Raw genomic sequence first — 15,711 nt, forward strand, 5'->3', positions numbered from 1 at the left:
GGTAGACTTTAATTCAAACCCCAGCTATGCCACTTATTAACTTATGTGACATTGGGAAAGTCTCTCAAATTTAGTTTTGCAAAATCAGAATAATATAGGTAGCCAACAAATAGGGTTTAATGGAGGTAATAATGAAGGTGATTAAGATGATAAAATTAAATAATGAATATAAAGTACTTAGCATGTAATAAGTTTTATTGTATGATTTCAAAGCACATGCTTTTACCTACAGTGCTATAAAGCTGCTTGCAATAGTCAAAGCTAATAGAAGTTCTAGTCAGAGCTAATAGAAGCCTTGTGTATGTAATTATTTAAGAATTCTGTAAATATACATAATAGGGTGGGAATGAGAAAATCTTTAGAGGAAATATTCAAGTATGCTTGGTTTCTAGCAAATCCAGATAGACAGTTTTGGCAACAACCAAGTCATAATTTTAAGTCTTGTTATAGGAGCTAGAATTTTATTCAAGGGGCAACTGATTTGATTAGATAAGATGCTGTGCACTGCATGTTTGCATCAACAAACACACATGTTGAAACTCTAACAATAGAATGGCATTAGAAGGAGGACCTTTGGGAATTAATTTGGTTTTGATGAGGATGGAGTTCCCACGATGGGGTTAGCATCCTAATAAGAAGAGAAGGAGACTAGAGCCCTCTTCTCTCAGCCATGTGAAGATACAACAAGAACACCTGCAAACCAGTAAGAGGGCCTTTACCAGACACTGGCTCTGCTGGCCCAGATTTTAATCTTTAATTCCCACAACTGTGAGAAAGAAGTATGTGTTGTTTAAGCCACTCAGTCTACAGTTGTTTGTAGCAGCAGCCTGAGCAGACAAAGACATAGGGTTCCTGTTATTTTCAGAATTCGGTTTAGCTGTAATCACCTACCATCCTGAGATGCTGTTTCCTCCCTCCTCCCTTGAAATATAAGCTCTGGGACTACAGCTTCATGGACATATTCTGAAGAATTTGTCTCTGCTCCTGTGGGATGCTAACCTAACCAATCAAGGAATGTTTTCTCAATGGAATGAAACATCTTAATGCAGCTTGCCAGCCAATATCTGCAGAGCACACCTCATGGGTTCTGGCTGGCTTGGATTTCTGAGACTACTTCATCCTACCCATCAGACTGTGGACTCAGATTCAGCCAGGAGGCCCAGATTCTAGCGTCAGTTTTGCCCTTGGGATATAAATGCACGCCCTGCTTCACTGAACATGAAACCCTGAATATTTGGCCATTACTCTGGCAATTGCCCTCCCTCCCTGTGCCAATTGCCAGTCAACCCAACTCCCAGGCAGCCTTGGCAATTATGTCTGCTTGGCCTGCTGTAGCAGCCAATGACTTAGTAAAAGTCAGAACATAGATCTGCTAGCTCCCAGTCCAGGATTTCCCCTTAACTCATCCATGTATATATTAAACAACTAGGCTTGCTTTTAAAATTCTTTTTCATTTAGCCTCTTCTTAGAACTTATCATTTTGAGAATCCTGACCTGCCAATATTCCATAAACTTTCTGAAAGTGACACAGCAAATACAATGCATGCACAGTGCTAACTGCAGCTGATTTCATTTTTCCATCATCTATAAAGCACATAAGATAATTTCTAAACCAGCAGTAAAATCTATTTATAAAGAATGCTGATTTGTTTTCTGCACTTTCCAACACAGAGCTTCAATTTATTTCCTTACCATAAAGAAAACATTACTTTTTAAAACAATCATAGTTAGTATATTTTATAAATGTTTTAATTTTTGTAAAGTCCAACTTGCAAATTGGAGTGTAAATAGCTTTCTTAAAATGGAAGGAAGCGTGTTAGACCCAGTATGCTGACTGATGATTTCACTGTGCTTCAAAGCAGACGATTTCACAGTCATTGGGTATATAATGTAATGAGTTTTTATAAAGCAATTGATATCACTAAAAATATAATTATAATAAATAAAATTGTAGGAAAAAGGAAATCTTCATTCAGACAATGCCAAATTTTTTAACTAACTCATTGCTAAAAGATTATGTTTGTACATGAAAAATTTTACACATTCTTTCTATGAGATAAACCTGATAACACCTTGAAAACTTAATAGTTATGGAAAAGTAACTACTGTGATTTTTTTTAGAGAATGTCATGTTCTTGATGTTCTTGAGTGAGCTGTCTCATGTTATTAGAAGGGAAACAGCAACACCTTGTGGCTAAACAAAGAAAGTGAATGAATTTTTAGGGCCCGGTGCAGTGGCTCAGGCCTGTAATCCCAGCACTTTGGGAGACCTGGGAGGAGGGTAACTTGAGCCCAAGAGTTCAAGACCAGCCTGGGCAACACAGTGACACGCCCATCTTTACCAAAAATTTGAAAAATTCGCTGGCCGTCGTGGCTGATACCTCATGTCCCAGCTACTTGGAAGGCTGAGGTGGGAGGATCGCTTAAGCCCAGCAGGTCAAGGCTGCAGTGAGTGTGATAATACCACTGCATTCCAGCCTGGGTGACACAGCAAGACCCTATCTCAAAAAAATTATGTTTATGTAGCACTTTCTACAAGGAATATAGTATCATGTTTGTATTTAAATGACATCGGGACCAGCATGGTGTCTTACAGCTGTAATGTCAGCTCTTCAGAAGGCAGAAGGCAGGAGGATCACTTGAGGCCAGGAGTTGGAAGATCAGCCTGGGCAGCATAATGAAATAATAATAATACTAATAAAAAGCTAGGCATGCTGGCACACACCTGCAGACCTAGCTACTGTGGAGGCTGAGTGGCAGGATCTCTTTGAGCCCAGGAGTTTGATTGTATTGCGTATTGTGAGCTACGATCGAGCCACTCCACTCCAGACAACACGGCAAGACCCAGTCTCTAAGCAAAATAAAGGGACGTCAGAGCATTGCTTACAGAGATTTATAAATGATCCCAAAATGTCTTCAGGGAGATAAATCATCTAAATATAGCTATATGGACTCTTCCTAAATTCCAAATTTGGGTGGGAAAAATAAATGAGATAGAAGACTTCTTGAAATGTATCAAGACTCAGAAAGACAAACCAAAAACTTTCATTAGGCAGCATAAAGAATGTTTATTAATGCCATTTCTAATTTATGATATGATCATCTAAAGAGGAAATCCCAGCCACAAGAAGGCAAGGGAAAGGGAAAAGAAATGACAATAATGACCATACTTTCTACACTTCCAACCTCTTCTCTACCACCACTCAGCAAGACCTCCCACAGCCAATCACTGCCTTCTCTTGTGGACTTACCCTCTACTCTGTGAACACATGAGCCAGAGAACCCTGAGAAGTCCCTGGGTCCCTTCCAGGGGCTCTGCAAGGTCAAAACTCTTTTCATAAAAATACACAGGTTTTGTTGACCTTTTCCACTTTCATTCTCTCACAAGTATAACTGGAGTCTCCCAGAGGCTAACTGACGTGGGATGTCACAAGAAATTAAATGTAGAAGCAGAAAGGAGAACCAAGTTTTCTTCTATTAAATCAGACATTAAAGACATACCTAAAAATATAAAACAATGTCACTGTTCTCACCAACTTTACTGTTTAAAAATGATAACTTTAAATAAAAATGTGATTTATGTAAACATATAAGTATATTATTTTATTTTTTTAATTTCTCAGTTTTAATGTTTAATATGATAAATATAGATAGATATAATCCAAATAAATAAAAGCTCTTTGGGGTCCTCAATAACTTTTCAATGTAAAGTGGTCCTGAAACCAAAAAGTTTGAGGACCGATGCTCTAAGCTCATACTCTCTGATATAGTTTCCACCCAGGTCATTTCTTAAATTCTTGATCAGTCATTTCCCATGTCCCTCACCCTATCCTTGTTGCAAAATTCCATTTTCCTGCTCCAGCCCTCCCTGTCATGAGAAAGTTCCCAGGTTGTAGACATTATTTACTAAATCTTTCTTAACAGCTTTATGATGATAACATGACATATACAAATTGTATAAATTTAAGGTAACTTAATGTTTTGATATTTCTATGCTTTTTGAAATGATCACCACAATCAAGCAAATTAGCATATTTATTATCTCTACAATTTACCATTGTGTGTGTGTTGACAGTAATTAATTTATGATCTAGTCCTTTAGCAGAACACAAGAATATGATACAGTGTTGTTCCATGTTGTATATCTCCAGAAATTATTATAACTTGAACTTTGTACAATTTAACCAACATCACCCTGTTTCCCCTCCCTGAGCCCCTGGCAACCACTGTCCTATTCTCTGTTTCTACGAATTTGACTGTTGTAGATTCCACATGTAAGTGAGATCATGAAGTATTTGTCTCTGTGTCTTGCATTTTTGCTTGGCGCAATATCTTCCAGCTCCACCCATGTTTTCACAAATAGAAGGATTTCCTTCTTTTTTAAGGTTGAATAATATTTCATTTTATGTATACACGCCACGTTTTCTTTACCCTCATCTGTTCCTCTGCCAAAGGACATTTAGGTTATTATCATATTTTGGTCATTGTGTGTCATGCTGCAACGAACAGGGGAGTACAGACACCTCTCTAAGACTCTTATGTCAATTTCACCGGACATACATCCAGAAGTGAAATTATTGGATTATGTGGTAGTTCTTTTTTTTATTTTTGAAACGGGGTCTCAGTCTGTCATCCAGGGTAAAGTCCAGTGGCAAGATCATAGCTCACTGCAGCCTTGAACTCCTGGGCTCAAGCGATCCTCCTACCTCAGCCTCCCGAGTAGCTGGGACTACAGGTGTACAACACCATGTCTGGCTAATTTTAAATTTTGTTCAGAGATGGGGTCTTGCTATGTTACCCAGGCTGGTCTGGAGCTCCTGGACTCCTGCCTTAGCTTCCCCAAATCCTGGGATTACAGGTGTGAGCCACCACACCAGGCCAGTGCTATTTTCAATTTTCTTTGGAGGAACCTCAATACTGTTTTCTGTGTTTTACTAATTTGCATTCCCATCAATAGTGTATAAGGGTTTCCTTTTCTCCACATTCTCACCAACACTTACCTTTTGTCTTTTTGATAATAGCCATTTTAACAGGTGTGACCTGATATCTCATTGTGGCTTTGATTTGCATTTCTCTGAAGTTTAGAGATGTTGAGCACATTTTCATATACCTGCTGTTAGCCACTTGAATTTCTTCTTTTGAGATATGTTTATTTAGATTCTTTGCCTTAAAATAAAATTAGGTTATTTGTAATTTTGGAATTGATGTGTATGTGTCCTTATTTTTTGAACTCCTTATAAGAGATATGGTTTACAAACTTTTTCCCCATTTCCTAGATTACCTTATCATTTCATTAGTTGTTTTCTTTGCTGTGCGAAGCTTTTTAGTTTGATGTAATTCATTTACCTATTTTGCCTTTGTTGCCTGTGCTTTTGGCATCATATCTAAACAGATTATTGCCAAGACCAATGTCAAGAATGTTTTCTCCTGTCTTCTTCTAGGAGTTTTATGGTTTCAGGTATCACATTTAAATGTTTAATCCATTTTGAGTTAATTTTTATGTATGATATGAGCTAGGGATCTGATTTCATTCTTTTGCATGTGGACATCCAGCTTTCCTAACACCATTTGTTCAAGAGCATATCCTCTCCCTATTGTGTCTCCTTGTCACCCTCCAGGGTGATCAATTGCTGCAAATGTGTGGGTTATACCTAGGTTCTCTATTTTGTTCCACTGGTTTATGTGTCTGTTTTTATGCCAGTACCACAGTGTTTTCCTTTCTACAGCTTTGTAATTTAATTTGAAGTCAGGAAGTGTGATACCTGTAACTTTGTTCTTGCTCAAAATTGCTTTGGCTACTCAGGGTTTTTTGTGATTCTATATGAATTTTAGGATTATTTTTTCTATTTCTGTGAGAGACACCATTGAGATTTTGATATGGATTACATTAAATGTGTATATTGCTTTGAGTAATATGGAGTACTTTAATAATACAGTACTCACTCTTTCAATCCATGGGTTGTCTTTCAATTTACTTCAGTTTAAATTTTTGTCATCAATCTTTTGTAATTTGTAGTGTTTAAGTCTTTCACTTCTTTGGTTAGTTAATTCCAAAGTAGTTTATTTGATATTGTTTTTTAAATTTCCCTTTCAGACAATTCATTGTTAGTGTTTAGAAATGGCAATGATTTTTGTACATCGACTGTGTATCCTACAACTTTAATAAATTTATTATATAGTCAGTCCTTCATATTCATGGGTTCTGCAACCATGAACTCAACCAACCATGAACCAAACTTGTACATATTTTCCATCTGTGGTGGTTTGAATCCACAGATGTGGACCCATGGATACACAGGGCCAACTGTACATGATTTTATGTGAGGGAGTTGATCATCACAGATTTTGTTATCTTAGGGGGTCCTGAAACAAATCCCTGGCAGATATGAAAGACTGACTGTATTATTTCTAACCATTTTCTGTGGAGTCTTTAGAGTTTTCAATGTATAATAATCATGTCTTCTCTTAACAGAGATAACTACTTCTTTCCTTTCAATTTTGACGCCTTTTATTTCTCTTGCCTGATTTCTCTGGCTAGGACTTCCAGTACTGTGTTGAATAGGAGTGGTGAGAGTAGGCATCCTTGTCTTGTTCCAGATATTAAAGAAAAAGCTTTCAGTTTTTCCCCATTGATTATAATATTAGATACAGGTTTTTCATATACAGCCTTTATAGTGTTGAGGTAAGTTTCTTCTATACCTATTTTGTCGAGAGTTTTATCATGAAAGTATGTTGAATTTTGTCAAATGTGTTTTCTGCATCTATTGGAATGTTATTTTTGTCTTTCATTCTGTTAATGTGGTATATCACATTATTAATTTTTACACATTGAACCATCCTTGCATCCCATAGATAAATTCCAATTGGTCATGGTGTATGACCTTTTCAATGTGCTTTTGAATTCAGTTTGCTAGTTAGTAGTTTATTGAGAATTTTTTCATCTATATTCATTAAGGATACTGGTTTGTAATTATTTTTCCTTGTGTTCTTTTTGTCTAGCTTTTAAGTCATGGTAACATCGGCCTCATGAAATGAGTTTGGGAGTATTCTCTCTTCTATTTTTTCTAAAGAGCTTAAGAAGTTTTGGTGTTAGATCTCCTTTGACTGTTTGGTAGAAGTTGCCCATGAAAGCATCTGCACCTGGGGTTTTCTTTGTTGGGAAATTTTTGATTATTGATTGAATCTCTTTGCTTGCTTTTGGTCTGTTCTATTTCTTTTTTGTTCCATCTTGGTAGATTGCATCTTTCTAAGAATTTATCCATTTCTTCTAGGTTATCCAATTTATTGGCATATAATTGCTTAATTGTCCTTTATAATCATTTGTATTCCTGTACATTTGCTATAATGTCTCCATTTTCATTTCTGATTATATTTACTTGAGTCTCTCTTTTTTCCTTAATGTAAGCTAAGGGTTTGTTATTTTTGTTTGTATTTCCAAAAATTCAACTCTAGCTTTGTTGATTTTTATATAGTTTTTTATTTTAAAGTTATTTTATTTATATTCTAATCTTTATTATTTACTTCATTATGCTAACTTTGGGTTTAGTTAGTTCTTCTTTTTCTAATTGTTTATTTGTAAAGTTAGGTTGTTCGATTGAGATCTTTCTTATTTTTTAATATAGGTGTTTATCACTATAACATTTCCCTCTTAGCACTTCTTTTGCTGCATCCTGTAAGTTTAGTTGAGTTGTATGTTCATTTTTGTTTGTCTCAAGATATTTTTTAAATTCCCTTTTGATTTCTTCTTTTACCCAATGGTTGTTCAAGAGTGTGTTGTTTAGTTTCTGCATTTTTGTAAATGTTTCTGTTTTCTTTGTTATTGATTTCTAATTTTATTCCATTGTGGTCTGAGAAGATACTTGGCATTATATCAAACTTCTTAAATTTGTAGGATGCCTTGTGACCTAAGATTTGATCTATCTCAGAGAATGTTCTGTGTGCACTTGAGAAGAATGTATATTCTGATGCTGTTGTATGGAAAGTTCTGTATATGTCAGTGTCTAATCTACCATGTTGTTCAAGTCAGCTGTTTCCTCTTTTTTTCTTTTTTTTTTTTCCTGCCTAGATGTTCTATCCATTATTGCATTTGGGGTACTGAAGTTGGCTACTATTATTTTATTGTTACTGATTTCTCCCCTTAGCTTTGTTGATATTAACTTTATATATTTAGGTGTTCTAATGTTGGGTGGATATATAATCTTCCTGTTGAAGTGAACTTTTATCATTATATAATGACCTTCTTAGTCTCTAGTGACAGTTTTTGATTTCAAGTCTATTTTTTCTGATCTAAGTATAGATACCCTTGCTCTTTTTTGGTTACCATTTGTGTAGAGTATCTGTTCCCTTCCCTTCACTTTGAGCCTCTATTTATCTTTATATCTAAAGTGACTCCCTTATAAATACGTACTGATGAGTATCTTTTATGCATTGTGCCACTCTATGTCTTTTAATTAGATAGTTTAATCCTTTCACATTTAAAGTCATTGTTGATAGGTAAGGAGTAACTTGCATTTTGTTAATTGTTTTCCATATGTTTTGCAGTTCTTTTTTTTTCTTCTCTTGCTGTCTTCTTATGTTTGGTTATTTCTTGTAGTGGTTTGGTTTCTTTTATTTTTCTTCACATTTTGTGTATCTCCTATAAGTTTTTAATTTGTGGTTGCAAATTAACATCTTCTATAAAAAGTTGTCTTAATGTTATCAGCTTTTTTGGAATCATTTTCTTTCTCTTCCCTCTCCAGACATATTTGCAAATACTCTGTTTTTCAAGACACGAGTAAATAGGGCTCTGGTTAGAAATTTATCAATATGAAAAAAAAGATCCTCTGAGTCTTTTGATAAGTTAGAAAATAACGATAGACTGTGGTAGAATGTCATGTATTTCAAGTTCTGTCATCTATGTTACTCTGCAATATATTTTCTGTGTGTATTTGTCAATGTTATATATTTATAAGGTAAATCCATAAAGCATACATTCTAGAATGTCCTAACTCAGGTCCTTAAGAGATATGCTCCTTATAGCCTTCTTGGCACTCCTGAAGTGTTAAATATTTCCATTGAAGAAGGTTGCATATGGTTTCTGAGATGAAGTCTAGACAGGTTACGATTATTTTTTGTTCCTTTTGCCCACACAGCACCCACTGTCCCCTCCCTTTGTTATTAGCCATTATCTGATACCCTTGATGAAGCCACCTCTGTCCTTCAGTTTTGGCATGCGGGCTGATTTCACCCCCAGTTTCAGGAATAAGCACAGGACAGCTACTAACAAGTATGTTGTTCACTCAAGGAAGAAACCCAGGTAAGGGAGAAAGGGGGGCTGAAATCCAGCCTGCATGCTCTTCTCCAAGCCACATGCCCCGATACAGGGCTGCATCTAACTGGAGAAAGGGGAGCCATTTTCTAATACTTGCAAAGGCACTGTGTGGACAGTGCAAACTCTGTATGAGCTTGTGACACAGGCCTGGCCAATAAATATACTTCTAATCCTGGCACAGATCAGACTAGAGATGGACATGAAATCCAAGCCTCACACCCAAAGTCAATCTCTAGTCTCTTATTGAAACTATGAGAAGCGTTTCTGTGTTTGCTTTATTCTGGGGCTGTGGAACTAAGGAAGTGTAAACTGGAGGAGTGATGATGGCCACATTGCAGCACAAAGGGAAGACTTGTCTGAGAATAAAGTCAATGGGGAAGAAAAAAGCAAGGAAGCTGAGAAGAGCCAAGTCCTGAGTCCCTACGTTCAGCCATTCTGAAGCTACACCCTGGATTTTTCCATTACACGAGTCCACAAATTAATATTTTTTTTTGGCTTAGACCAGTTTGAGTTTGAATTCTATTATTTATAACCAAAGGAGTCCTACCATATTATCTTAGCCGGATTTTCATAAACACGGTATATGTTGATCAACAAACTTCCTAGATGTTTCAAGTTCACTCCGAAGAGGGGAAAAAGGAAAGAAGAGGAAGAAAATGGTTACTTATCATCCACAGTAGTCAAGGAAGCTACAGAAGCATCAAGCAAAAGCAGCGGAAGTTAGCTTTGTACTCCCACAAACCCTGCTCTGAAGTACTTCGCCTAGTGGCCCACAGCAGAAGCTGCATTTCTAAAATCTTTAAAAAGATAGAACAGGAATCACCACTTAGCCTGGGAACCCTAACAGGTGGGCAGGCCACATGGGAATGTGTCCCATTGGTTTGAGGTAGATAAGTCCATTTTCAAAGCTGTAGTAATTCCGGAAACAAGAACATATTTATTTTACTTTGATCACACAATGCCCAGTTATATTAAAAGTAAAGAGACATTCAATAAATACCTTTTATGGAAATAAAAACAGACAATTTAGGAGAGAATTAACCATCGATGGATTATTTTCAAAGGTAAAGAAAAAAATTATTCTGAATACACAAAACTATTTTATCAAATATCATGGTAAATTATCATTATATACTAGGTCACTTAATAAATTTCCAGAGATGATTGTAAACAGTTTCCACAATAGATTTTGTTTTACCCCAGGAAGTTTCACAAAAAGTTAGTTACTTATCTCCATTGTTACTAGTGCCAACTAATCCTATCGTTCTGAGTCAAATTAAAAATAACGTCCACACTTTTCTCCAGTGATATCACAGGAGATGCCTAAGTGGAGTGTGTTTTAATGTGAGGGGATAATTGGTTTATATTTTTCACTGACAACAACAAATAAATTCTAGACAACTTAAGCAAAATAGGAATTCAATGAAAGGATACTGAATAGTTCACAAAATCATTGAAGATGCTGGAGAAGCAAGGTAAGAGCCGAGGGAAACTCGGCACAGCCAAGTTTATCCTACGGAAGCAGATCTTGGGATGCCACCACTAGGATGTTGCCATTTGACACTCGTCACCATGTAGCTGGGCTCTGCTGAACCTAGGCACTTGCTGCCACATTCCTGGACCTGCATCTCTCCTCAGTTGCTCAGAATCATCTCTGATTCTTTCAGGTCTTTTGCATCATTTCATCGGGTTCCAAGTTCTAATAAAGAGACATCTGTTGGCTGGGCCTAGATATATGCCCACACTTGAGTGGCCAAGAAACTGGAAAAAGGATCATGCACTCCCTTTCAGTTTTTGTAATGGAAGGTGGGGCCTGTCCTCATACTTTGCTTGGGGTTCAAAAAACTAGGAAGGGTGTTTTGTTGAAATGAAACCCAAAACTATAGCTATCCATTTATAGCACCTTATTAGTACAGGAAAAAACCATGAGACAAAATGTATAAAAGTGCATGGGAGGTCTAAACATATGAGGGGGTTTCTGAGGAGTGGAAGATCATACTTGATTGGTGCTGTGGTTTCACTGTGCCTCCTCCGAGATTCAGCATTGACAATGTGATAGTGTTGAGGTGGAGCCTACAGGAAGGGATTAGGCCATCAGGACTCCTACCTCAGGAATGGGTTTAGGAGCCCTCATGAAAGGGCTTCATGGAGGGAGTTCATTCCTCTTGCCCTCCCACCTTCCACCATGTGAGGACACAGTGTTCCTTGACTCTGGAGGATGCAGCATAAAGACACCATCTTGAAAGGAGAGAACAGCCCTTACTAGACATCAGACCTGCCAGCGCCTTGATCTTGGACTTCCTAGTCTCCAGAACTGTGAGAGATAAATGTCTGGTTTTCATAAATTGCCTAGTCTGTGTTATTTCCTTGTAAGAGCATAAATTGACTAAGACAACTGGGGATTAGAAAAAGTTATATGAAGTGGCATTTGAGAAGGGCTTGATAGATAAGATCTCTACAAATAGAAATAGAGAAATGGTTTCACATCACCCAGGTGAAGGGAATAACATAGCCATGTTCAGTCTGAATGCAAAATGGAGATGGTAAAAAAAAGTACATAGGATTCCACTACCAGTGGGAGGACAGAATTGCAATGTGGCAGCAATCTGTAAATATATTTATCACTCATTCCCATTTATTTGGAGTCTAATGTCTTCTAGGCTCTGAAATTAAGCAAAGAAAATCTAGATATGAGTAAGCTCAAGACTTTGCCTTTGTGACAGTCAAAATAATGACCCCATAAAGATGTTCTAGTCCCTGGAATCTGTGACCATATTACTTTACATGGGGCAAAAGGGATTCTGTAGGGTGATTAACCCTTGAGTTAGGGGGATTATCCTTGATTATCTTGGGGGCCAATCTAATTGCATGTGTCTATAAAATCAGAGAATCTTTCCTAGCTACAGTCAGAAGGTGACATGACCACAGAATATAAAATCAGAGAATCTTTCCTAGCTGCAGTCAGAAGGTGACATGACCACAGAACAATGGTCACAGATATCCCACACTACTGGCTTTGAAGAAGGAGGGATGGTCCCATGATCCAAGGAATGGGGACAGCATCTAAAAGTTGGAAAAGGAAATGGATTCTCTCTAGAGCCTCCAGAAAGCAATACAGCTCTGACAACACCTTGACTTAAGCCCAGTAAGACCATGGTCAGAGGTTTGCCCTACAGAACTATAGGGTCGTAAGTCTGTGATTTAAGCCACAAAGTTGTGGTAATTTGTTATGGCAGCAATAGAAAATTAATTTTAAGGAGTTTATTATTTGGAAGATAGGCAGACTAGAAAATCCAAATTATAATATAATTCGATTAAAACCTCTGGAGATTTGGGCTAGGTGTTTTGGAAAAGAACTGAGTATTAACAAGACTAACAGAAGAAATGTTCTAAAATTTACATCATATTTTTCTAATGATCACATTGATAGAGCAACTTAGAATCCATGGTTTCAACAAACCAACAGGCTTATATACATATACATATATCATTTTATATATATAATATATATAGTATATGGAATAGCCCCACGGGCATGGGCAGCCCTGGGCCACAGGACAGCACTGTACTAGCAGCCCACACACCACCTCACCTTCCTACCCTGAGCTGACTTGTCTGCTAAATGCTAAATAAACCTGTCAACCTGTTGGGTTTAACTCAGAAGGGCCTGGATGCAACAAGCCTGAGGGCTGTGACTGGGGGAGGAGAGAGCACAGACGGAGCTCCTCCTCCTTCCACCACTGCCCACCAGCTGAAAACCACCAACTGAAGTTTGCCTAGATTCTCAGCCTACACCTTGTTCCCAACAAAACTCATGCAATACTTTGGCCCCCACTACAATCTCTTGAATAAAATATTCTACGGATCTGCTTTTTGAGCTGCAACTTATCTTACTAAATTCCAAGACGCTTATGTAAGAGAAAACCACCACATAATACAAGATTTTCAATGTGATCATCATTGCTACTTTTAACTAGAAATTATCCAGTAAATGTATTGTGAACTGCTTTGTGACTATGGTGATTTATTTAGTCTTTCTGATCCTTGGTTTGATTATCTCAAACATATGAGTATCACCAATTTTATAAAGTTGCTCTAAAAATTAAATGAGAGAAAAATAATTCTCCTTCTCCATATACTGAACACTTACAAAATTATAGGCATTGCGTCCAGGTTTTTACATACTTACCTGATAGAAGTCTCCTAACAACCCTCTCTTTTAAATTACAAGCATTTTGCCATGATTTTTACACATGTAAGTTATGGAAGCCTCATAACAATCACATCTTTTATAGGTGAGCAACCTGAGGCTCAGATGAATTAAAAACACATTCACCATCAAATCATAATGAGGGACGGAACTGGGATTCAAATCCAGTTCTCTCTGATGCCAAAAATGGTTCAATTTAACAAGGACCAAGTTACACCCAGAACATGGAGGGATCCAAACATGTGGATTCCCTTTTCTGCCCCCTCATGTGGGAATTTCAATAGCTTTGACTGCCTCAGAGCAATCCTAAACTCCCTCCCGGGTTGCCTTGCAATGGCCCCCTTATTCGTGGGGGTGATTAGGAATCTGCATTTTTGGACCACAAGCATCTATAAAGAGTTGTGTTGATCGAGAAATAAAATTTTCTAGGCCATAGGTTACTGTGAATTTTCTAGGTTCTCTGCAAAAAAATAAAGGGGCTATTCCATGTAAAAAAATCACAGGATCCACTGAATTTGTGCAGAAAGACTTAGAACTATACTGCAGGAGGATCCTACTGACAGCTGTGCCTGAAGACCAGCCCAACCACACACCTCCAATGGCCAGGTGTGGTGGTTCTTGCCCTCATCCCAGCAGTGTGGGAGGCCAAGGTGGGTGAATCACTTGAGGCCAGGGGTTTGAGACTAGCTTGGGCAACACAGTGACACCTTGTCCCAACAAAAAAATCAGTTTTTATTATTAGAATCAAGAAAAGTACCTCTAACCCCCTGCCGTTGCTCTAGGGTAGAGAGCTCTGGTCTAGAACTGAAGATATGAAATTGTGAGTCCCAGTGTAGCTACTTAAGCTTAAATACAAGAGCTGCCAGACATTTCCTCTACAGCAACGAAATCTGTAGCATCCATTTTGTATTTTGAAAACTTAGTTTTTGGCCGGCCTCTGGGAAGAAGAGGGCCCAGAACTGGGCATTTGGGTAGGGAGGGGAAAAGAAACCGGCTGGATGCAACAGGGGAAGACGGAAGGGATGGGGACGCCAAGCAGAGCCAGTCCTCATGCTTGGGGCCTGGGCCTAGGAAAGCGAACTAGGTGAAGAAGAGAGGAGCCCCAGGCTGTGGATGTCTCTGGGGGAACCTTGGTTCAGTAATGGCCAGAGGAGTTCCTGAGGTCAAGCGGTATCTGTCACCTCCCTACCTTTGGGCGTCTTCTGGTCGCCAATGTGCTGAGGTCATGGCTCCGGAATCAAACTGGGCTCAAACTGGGCAAACTCCAACACAGTGGAGCCTGGCGCTACTCCCACCTCCACCTCGTGGATCTCAGAGCTGCAGGATGGCTCTGCCCACTGCACCCTGAGCTGGCCCCGCTTGGGGCTGGCATTGGGGGACAGCGTGTTCTGGGCGTCTCTGCCCCTCTTTGCTGGTGCCTGTGCCTCTACTGGCCACCCACTCATAGATGTCAGAGCCACAGGACGGCCCCGCAGAATCCCTGCGCCGGCCCTGCCGGGGGCTGACTTTGGTGCACATGCGACCCGTCATCGTGGCCCCCACGGGGCACCTCTGCTCTTCTCGAGGCAGCTTGGGCCTTCGCTTGCCCCCAAGTCTGCAGAGCTGAGCACCTGCCGCCTCTCCCCAGGAAAGGCAACCAAATGCCACCAACTTAAGGCACCCACTGAAGGCACTAACTGAAGGCCACCAACGGAAGGCCGGTTGCCCTGCCAGCCAGATCGCGTCCTGCTTAGGAAGAACCAATCAGGCCTTGAGTTCCCTCCACGCGCTGCCCTTCCATTTGTGATGTGGGAGTCCAGGCACTGGCTCACTAAGCTGCGCCCCCCAGCGACCCCGCCCCACCTTTCATTTATTGGTAGCTGGTAGCAACTTTCAGGTTTCCTCACTGTGAATTATGAATATGAATTATGATTAAATTACTGTATCCTAATGTACCTCATGCACTATCTGACTGTCAGAGTCCCCTCTTTCCCCATGGCCTCTGAGTTTTTTGGAAACTAGAAAGAAGACACATTTCTGCAGGTGCTTTCAGAAAAAAACATTGCCACGACCTAAGGTTACTCTGTGATGTCAAGTCATATTTCATATATCATACATATTCATATTTATATTCATAATTCAAAATGCACATATTCAATCAAATTAACAGGACTAACAAAGGAAATTTTCTAAAACTTATACACTAAGTATA

At 38.8% G+C, this 15,711-nt stretch overlaps 1 long non-coding RNA gene across 1 annotated transcript in view; it reads right to left on the minus strand.

Moving 5' to 3' along the window:
• LOC129035144 (uncharacterized) overlaps positions 1 to 15,288 on the minus strand; it is a 100,116-nt gene extending 84,828 nt beyond the window's left edge. Inside the window, exon 1 of the long non-coding RNA XR_008502125.1 lies at positions 14,710 to 15,288. This is a non-coding gene — a long non-coding RNA (uncharacterized LOC129035144). The remainder of the gene's footprint in view (positions 1 to 14,709) is intronic.
• Positions 15,289 to 15,711: the final 423 nt, after the last annotated feature.

The sequence above is a fragment of the Pongo pygmaeus genome, chromosome 3, assembly GCF_028885625.2.
Source record: "Pongo pygmaeus isolate AG05252 chromosome 3, NHGRI_mPonPyg2-v2.0_pri, whole genome shotgun sequence".
Lineage (NCBI taxonomy): Eukaryota > Metazoa > Chordata > Mammalia > Primates > Hominidae > Pongo > Pongo pygmaeus.